The sequence below is a fragment of the Hyla sarda genome, unplaced genomic scaffold (assembly GCF_029499605.1).
Source record: "Hyla sarda isolate aHylSar1 unplaced genomic scaffold, aHylSar1.hap1 scaffold_1036, whole genome shotgun sequence".
Classification (NCBI taxonomy): domain Eukaryota; kingdom Metazoa; phylum Chordata; class Amphibia; order Anura; family Hylidae; genus Hyla; species Hyla sarda.
In genome coordinates this window covers 122,014-129,822 of record NW_026607655.1, presented here as the reverse complement: position 1 = coordinate 129,822, position 7,809 = coordinate 122,014, and positions in this window count along the sequence as shown.

Sequence of the window (7,809 nt, the reverse complement as noted above, 5' to 3'; positions counted from 1 at the left end):
CGGAGTGTGCGACTAGCACCTTCACCCCCCTAGACCACCCCGGAGTGAACAACTAACAACTTTACCCCCCTAGACCACCCTGAAGTGTACGACTAACAACTTTACCCCCCTAGACCACCCTGGAGTGTACGACTAACAACTTTACCCCCCCTAGACCACCCCGGAGTGTACGACTAACAACTCTACCCCCCCCACCCCCAGACCACCCCGGAGTGTACGACTAACAACTTTACCCCCCCCCCCTAGACCACCCTGGATGGAGTGTACAACTAACAACATTACCCCCCCCAGATCACCCTGGATGGAGTGTACGACTAACAACTTTACCTCCCCAGACCACCCCGGAGTGTACGACTAACAACATTACCCCCCCCCCCCTTAGACCACCCTGGAGTGTACGACTAACAACATTACCCCCCCCCCCCCTTAGACCACCCTGGAGTGTACGACTAACAACTTTACCCCCCTAGACCACCCTGGAGTGTACGACTAACAACTTTACCCCCCCCCCCTTAGACCACCCTGGAGTGTACGACTAACAACTTTACCCCCCTAGACCACCCTGGAGTGTACGACTAACAACTTTACCCCCCCTAGACCACCCCGGAGTGTACGACTAACAACTCTACCCCCCCCCCCACCCCCAGACCACCCCGGAGTGTACGACTAACAACTTTACCCCCCCCCCCCCTAGACCACCCTGGATGGAGTGTACAACTAACAACATTACCCCCCCCCCCCAGATCACCCTGGATGGAGTGTACGACTAACAACTTTACCTCCCCAGACCACCCCGGAGTGTACGACTAACAACATTACCCCCCCCCCCTTAGACCACCCTGGAGTGTACGACTAACAACATTACCCCCCCCCCCCCCCCCCGCTTAGACCACCCTGGAGTGTACGACTAACAACTTTACCCCCCTAGACCACCCTGGAGTGTACGACTAACAACTTTACCCCCCCTAGACCACCCCGGAGTGTACGACTAACAACTCTACACCCCCCCCCCAGACCAGCCCGGAGTGTACGACTGACACCTTCACCGCCCCTAGATCTCCTGTGAGTTTATAATTAAAGGGGTTCTACCCAATTAGGTGATTTTAGTAATTAAGTGTCATACAGTAATGGACAGGCTTACGGAGGATCTGTGCTTGTGTTGGTGGTAAATGGCCGTGTCCTGTGTCCCCGATCTCGCTTATTTGTTTGCACAGGCTGTCTCTTGTTTCTGTGGCCTCCCTCAGACTACAATCCCCAGGATTATTTGTTTCAAGGTGGGAGGTGACTTATTTTTCTCTCACACATTGGTCGCCCCATCTATTACAGCACAGCCACGCCCCCTTTTAGCACCTGATTTGTGATGTATTGTCTCGGGCCGCAAAGCAAGCTGGGAAAGGTGTGAGACAACACTCTTTTTGTTGGCTGCAGAAAATGAACCTCCTGAGAAAAGACAAAGATATTGGACACCGGCGGCAATCACAGGTAAGAGACGGATATTAGTGACTGGACTGACCCCCGACTCACATTCAAATAATCAAAGATCCCGGAGTACTCCCTTTAACCTCTGGTTTGTCACTTTGCCTTCATGGTGGGATTCATACTGTGCACTAGGTGGCGGTCTTGTGTTGGGGACGTCTATAGCTGCAGATAGTCATGTGATGTGTGACTGCAGCCTCCCATTGTAACGTGTGTGTCCAGTGTAACTATGGGAGTGGCTTATTACTGTGGGAGTGGCTTATAACTATCCGTAGGAGTGGCTAATTACTGTATGTGTGGGAGTGGTGTATTACTGTATGTATGGGAGTGGCTAATTACTGTGTGTGTGGGAGTGGCTAATTACTGTATGTGTGGGAGTGGTGTACTACTTTATGTATGGGAGTGGCTTATTACTGTGGGAGAGGCTTATAACTATCTGTAGGAGTGGCTAATTACTGTATGTGTAGGAGTGGCTGATTACTGATTGTGTGGGAGTGGCTAATTACTGAATGTGTGGGAGTGGCTAATTACTGTGTATGGGAGTGGCTAATTACTGTGTGTGGGAGTGGCTAATTACTGTATGTGTGAGAATGGCTAATTACTGCAGGAATGGCTTATAACGATCTGTAGGAGGGATTTATAACTCTGTAGAAGTGGCTAATTACTGTATGTGTGGGAGGGGCTTATTACTGTATGTCTGGTAGTGACTTATTACTGTATGTGTGGGAGTGGCTAATAACTGTGTATGTGGGAGTGGCTAATTACTGCAGGAATGGCTTATAACTATCTGTAGGAGGGATTTATAACTCTGTAGAAGTGGCTAATTACTGTATGTGTGGGAGGGGCTTATTACTGTATGTCTGGTAGTGACTTATTACTGTATGTGTGGGAGTGGCTAATAACTGTATATGTGGGAGTGGCTAATTACTGCAGGAATGGCTTATAACTATCTGTAGGAGGGGTTTATAACTCTGTAGGAGTGGCTAATTACTGTATGTTTGGGAGGGGCTTATTACTGTATGTGTGGTAATGACTTATTACTGTATGTGTAGGAGTGGCTAATTACTGTATGTATGGGAGTGGTTTATAATGATCTGTGGGAGTGGTGTATTACTGTATGTGTGGGAGTAGCTACTGTATGTGTGGGAGTGGCTTATTACTGTATTTATGTTTCATGACCGACTGGGTGGATAGGGAGAGTGAGCCCTAAGCTGTCCCTAGTAACACTTTCCCTGCCTACTTGCTCATCCACCCTAAACGGGTGGATCGACAACTTGGAGCTGGTGCCTCCCTGCGCTACAGTGCAGTAGCGTAAAAACAAATAATATACATAGTCAGTCACAGGACAGAAACAGAACGGGAATACAAAAAAGAGGCAACTAACTATACCAGACAGGATACAAATACTAACAGGGCAGAATATAGTGTATTAACAAACAGTTCACAAACCAGAATCCAGATAAACTGCAGACATAGATAAATGAACAAGATTAGGTATGGTACGAGTATACAGCAGAAACCAGGAATTGCAGGGGATGAGCAGAACAACTGAAAGCTAGACACTAAACTGATCAGGTAACATAGGACACTGTTCACACTGGGATACAGAACTAACAAACTGGACACCCCACTCCAAAAAAGGAGTAGACGGCATAATAAAGCCAAATAGAGTACTAGCCAGCGGGCACACACCACCGTGTGATCAGGATGCTGACCTAGTAGGAAACAGAAATAATACATGAAACTCTGGTATCCTGGAGTCTATTTAGACTCATCTGGTTCTGGTCTAAACAGGAATTATAACATACAGAGCACAGGTAACAAGCAAGACTAAAACCGAACGAGTCTGAACAGACTCCAAGATACCAAACTGGAATAATTACATACAGAGCACAGGTAACACTAGACTAACACTGTGTGAACACAGACTAAGCAAAACGGACATACTAATCCTAAAACCGACAAATGTAACACAGACTAAAATCTACAATAAACAAGACTACTTAACCATAGCTAAAACTCAGATAAAATCACAAGATAAATACAAGGTAAATGCTCAAGCCAACATAATCAGAGTATTGCACAAACAGACATCATAGTAGTATTACTGCACAAAATAACCAGCAGAAAATGCAGGAGAACTCTGGTTAAAATAGACACACCCGAGATCTCATTGGTTCTGAGCATCAACCATTCCCAATCCATGGACAATAGATACAGGTGAATAAATACCTAAACGGAAAAATACAAAAACTAATAAATGGACATTACAGTATGGGAGCGGTGTATGTGTGGGAGTGGAGTATTACTGTATGTGTGGGAGCGGTGTATTACTGTATGTGTGGGAGTGGAGTATTACTGTATGTGTGGGAGCGGTGTATTACTGTATGTGTGGGAGTGGAGTATTACTGTATGTGTGGGAGCGGTGTATTACTGTATGTGTGGGAGCGGTGTATTACTGTATGTGTGGGAGCGGTGTATTACTGCATGTGTGGGAGCGGTGTATTACTGTATGTGTGGGAGCGGTGTATTACTGCATGTGTGGGAGCGGTGTATTACTGTATGTGTGGGAGCGGTGTATTACTGTCACGATTCGGCTTACAGGTAGTGGATCCTCTGTGTCAGCGAGGGATTGGCGTGGACCGTGCTGGTGGACCGGTTCTAAGAGGCTACTGGTGTTCACCAGAGCCCGCCGCAAAGCGGGATGGTCTTCCTGCGGCAGTAGCAACCAGGTCGTATCCACTAGCAACGGCTCAACCTCGCTGACTGCTGAGAAGGCGTGGGACAGAAGGACTAGGCAGAGGCAAGGTCAGACGTAGCAGAAGGTCGGGGGCAGGCGGCAAGGTTCGTAGTCAAGATGAATAGCAAGGGTTCAGGTAACACAGGCTTGGACAACACTAAACGCTTTCACTGGCACAAGGCAACAAGATCCGGCAAGGGAGTGCAGGGGAGGAGATCAGATATAGCCAGGGAGCAGGTGGAAGCCAATTAAGCTAATTGGGCCAGGCACCAATCATTGGTGCACTGGCCCTTTAAGTCTCAGAGAGCTGGCGCGCGCGCGCCCTAGAGAGCGGAGCCGCGCGCGCCAGTACATGACAGCAGAGGACCGGGACGGGTAAGTGACCTGGGATGCGACTCGCAAGCGGGCGCGTCCCGCTGTGCGAATCGCATCCCCGACGGCCATGTCAGTGCAGCGCTCCCGGTCAGCGGGACCGACCGGGGCGCTGCAGGGAGAGACACGCCGTGAGCGCTCCGGGGAGGAGCGGGGACCCGGAGCGCTAGGCGTAACAATTACTGCATGTGTGGGAGCTGTGTATTACTGCATGTGTGGGATCGGTGTATTACTGCATGTGTGGGAGCGGAGTATTACTGCATGTGTGGGAGCGGTGTATTACTGCATGTGTGGGAGCGGTGTATTACTGCATGTGTGGGAGCGGTGTATTACTGCATGTGTGGGAGCGGTGTATTACTGCATGTGTGGGAGCGGAGTATTACTGCATGTGTGGGAGCGGTGTATTACTGCATGTGTGGGAGCGGTGTATTACTGCATTTGTGGGAGCGGTGTATTACTGCATTTGTGGGAGCGGTGTATTACTGCATTTGTGGGAGCGGTGTATTACTGCATTTGTGGGAGCGGTGTATTACTGCATGTGTGGGAGCGGTGTATTACTGCATGTGTGGGAGCGGTGTATTACTGCATGTGTGGGAGCGGTGTATTACTGCATGTGTGGGAGCGGTGTATTACTGCATGTGTTGGAGCGGTGTATTACTGTATCCGTGGGAGCGGTGTATTACTGTATCCGTGGGAGCGGTGTATTACTGTATGTGTGGGAGCGGTGTATTACTGTATGTGTGGGAGCGGAGTATTACTGTATGTGTGGGAGCGGTGTATTACTGCATGTGTGGGAGCGGAGTATTACTGCATGTGTGGGAGCGGTGTATTACTGTATGTGTGGGAGCGGTGTATTACTGTATGTGTGGGAGCGGAGTATTACTGTATGTGTGGGAGCGGTGTATTACTGTATGTGTGGGAGCGGTGTATTACTGTATGTGTGGGAGCGGTGAATTACTGCATGTGTGGGAGCGGTGAATTACTGCATGTGTGGGAGCGGTGTATTACTGCATGTGTGGGAGCGGTGTATTACTGCATGTGTGGGAGCGGTGAATTGCTGCATGTGTGGGAGCGGTGTATTGCTGCATGTGTGGGAGCGGTGTATTGCTGCATGTGTGGGAGCGGTGTATTGCTGCATGTGTGGGAGCGGTGTATTGCTGCATGTGTGGGAGCGGTGTATTGCTGCATGTGTGGGAGCGGAGTATTGCTGCATGTGTGGGAGCGGTGTATTGCTGCATGTGTGGGAGCGGTGTATTGCTGCATGTGTGGGAGCGGTGTATTGCTGCATGTGTGGGAGCGGTGTATTGCTGCATGTGTGGGAGCGGTGTATTGCTGCATGTGTGGGAGCGGTGTATTGCTGCATGTGTGGGAGCGGTGTATTGCTGCATGTGTGGGAGCGGTGTATTGCTGCATGTGTGGGAGCGGTGTATTGCTGCATGTGTGGGAGCGGTGTATTGCTGCATGTGTGGGAGCGGTGTATTGCTGCATGTGTGGGAGCTGTGTATTGCTGCATGTGTGGGAGCGGTGTATTGCTGCATGTGTGGGAGCGGTGTATTGCTGCATGTGTGGGAGCGGAGTATTGCTGCATGTGTGGGAGCGGAGTATTGCTGCATGTGTGGGAGCGGAGTATTGCTGCATGTGTGGGAGCGGTGTATTGCTGCATGTGTGGGAGCGGTGTATTGCTGCATGTGTGGTAGCGGTGTATTGCTGCATGTGTGGTAGCGGTGTATTGCTGCATGTGTGGTAGCGGTGTATTGCTGCATGTGTGGTAGCGGTGTATTGCTGCATGTGTGGTAGCGGTGTATTGCTGCATGTGTGGTAGCGGTGTATTGCTGCATGTGTGGTAGCGGTGTATTGCTGCATGTGTGGTAGCGGTGTATTGCTGCATGTGTGGTAGCGGTGTATTGCTGCATGTGTGGTAGCGGTGTATTGCTGCATGTGTGGTAGCGGTGTATTGCTGCATGTGTGGTAGCGGTGTATTGCTGCATGTGTGGTAGCGGTGTATTGCTGCATGTGTGGGAGCGGTGTATTGCTGCATGTGTGGGAGCGGTGTATTGCTGCATGTGTGGGAGCGGTGTATTGCTGCATGTGTGGGAGCGGTGTATTGCTGCATGTGTGGGAGCGGTGTATTGCTGCATGTGTGGGAGCGGTGTATTACTGCATGTGTGGGAGCGGTGTAACGTTGCTGATCGGCAGCCACCACCAGTCCATGTGTCCTGGTTTTACCAGCGTCGGGCGACATTCTCTGTGTCTGGTGTATTTACTGGTCTTCCTGCTCTGATGTGTCTCTTGCTGCATTGTCCACTGTGGCCCCTAGGGGCCACGCACAAGCACTGGATGTGTTTCATAGAGCCAGCCTGCACTCCTCCAATCCATGTAAGGCACTCCCTATATAAAGAAGCCACACCTGTTGCCTGAGGCCTCAGCAAGGTTGCATTTAGGATTGAATCCTGCACTGCTTAGTCTCTGTACCCTGCCTGACCTGAAGCCTGCCTGTCTGCTGATCCTGAGCCTGTCTGTCTTCTGGACTTCATCCCTTGGACTCTGAACCTGGATTGTGTCTGTCCAGTAAGGGAAATTACCAGCACTGTTGTCCATTTCTGTATATAGATTGTGTGATCTGTGCTGTTTAATATTTTCAGAGTCTGATAAGTGTGAACATTGACCATATTGTTAGAACGTTTATTCACGTCTGGTTGTGTGGAGTCACGTGTTGGGTCGTGTTCACATGAGGTTGTGTGAGGTTACGTGTTGGGCCGTGTTCACATGAGGTTGTGTGGAGTCACGTGTTGGGCCGTGTTCACGTGAGGTTGTGTGGAGTCACGTGTTGGGTCGTGTTCACATGAGGTTGTGTGAGGTTACGTGTTGGGCCGTGTTCACATGAGGTTGTGTGGAGTCACGTGTTGGGCCGTGTTCACGTGAGGTTGTGTGGAGTCACGTGTTGAGCCGTGTTCACATGAGGTTGTGTGGAGTTACATGTTGGGCCGTGTTCAACACACTAAAGACATAAAATGTACACTGTAAACTACTACACACTAAAGACATAAAATGTACACTGTAAACTACTACACACTAAAGACATAAAATGTACACTGTAAACTACTACACACTAAAGACATAGAATCTACGCTGTAAACTAGGACAACACACGGAGGCCATAAAATCTACACCGTAAACTAGGACGACACACTAAAGACATGAAATCTACACTGTAAACTAGG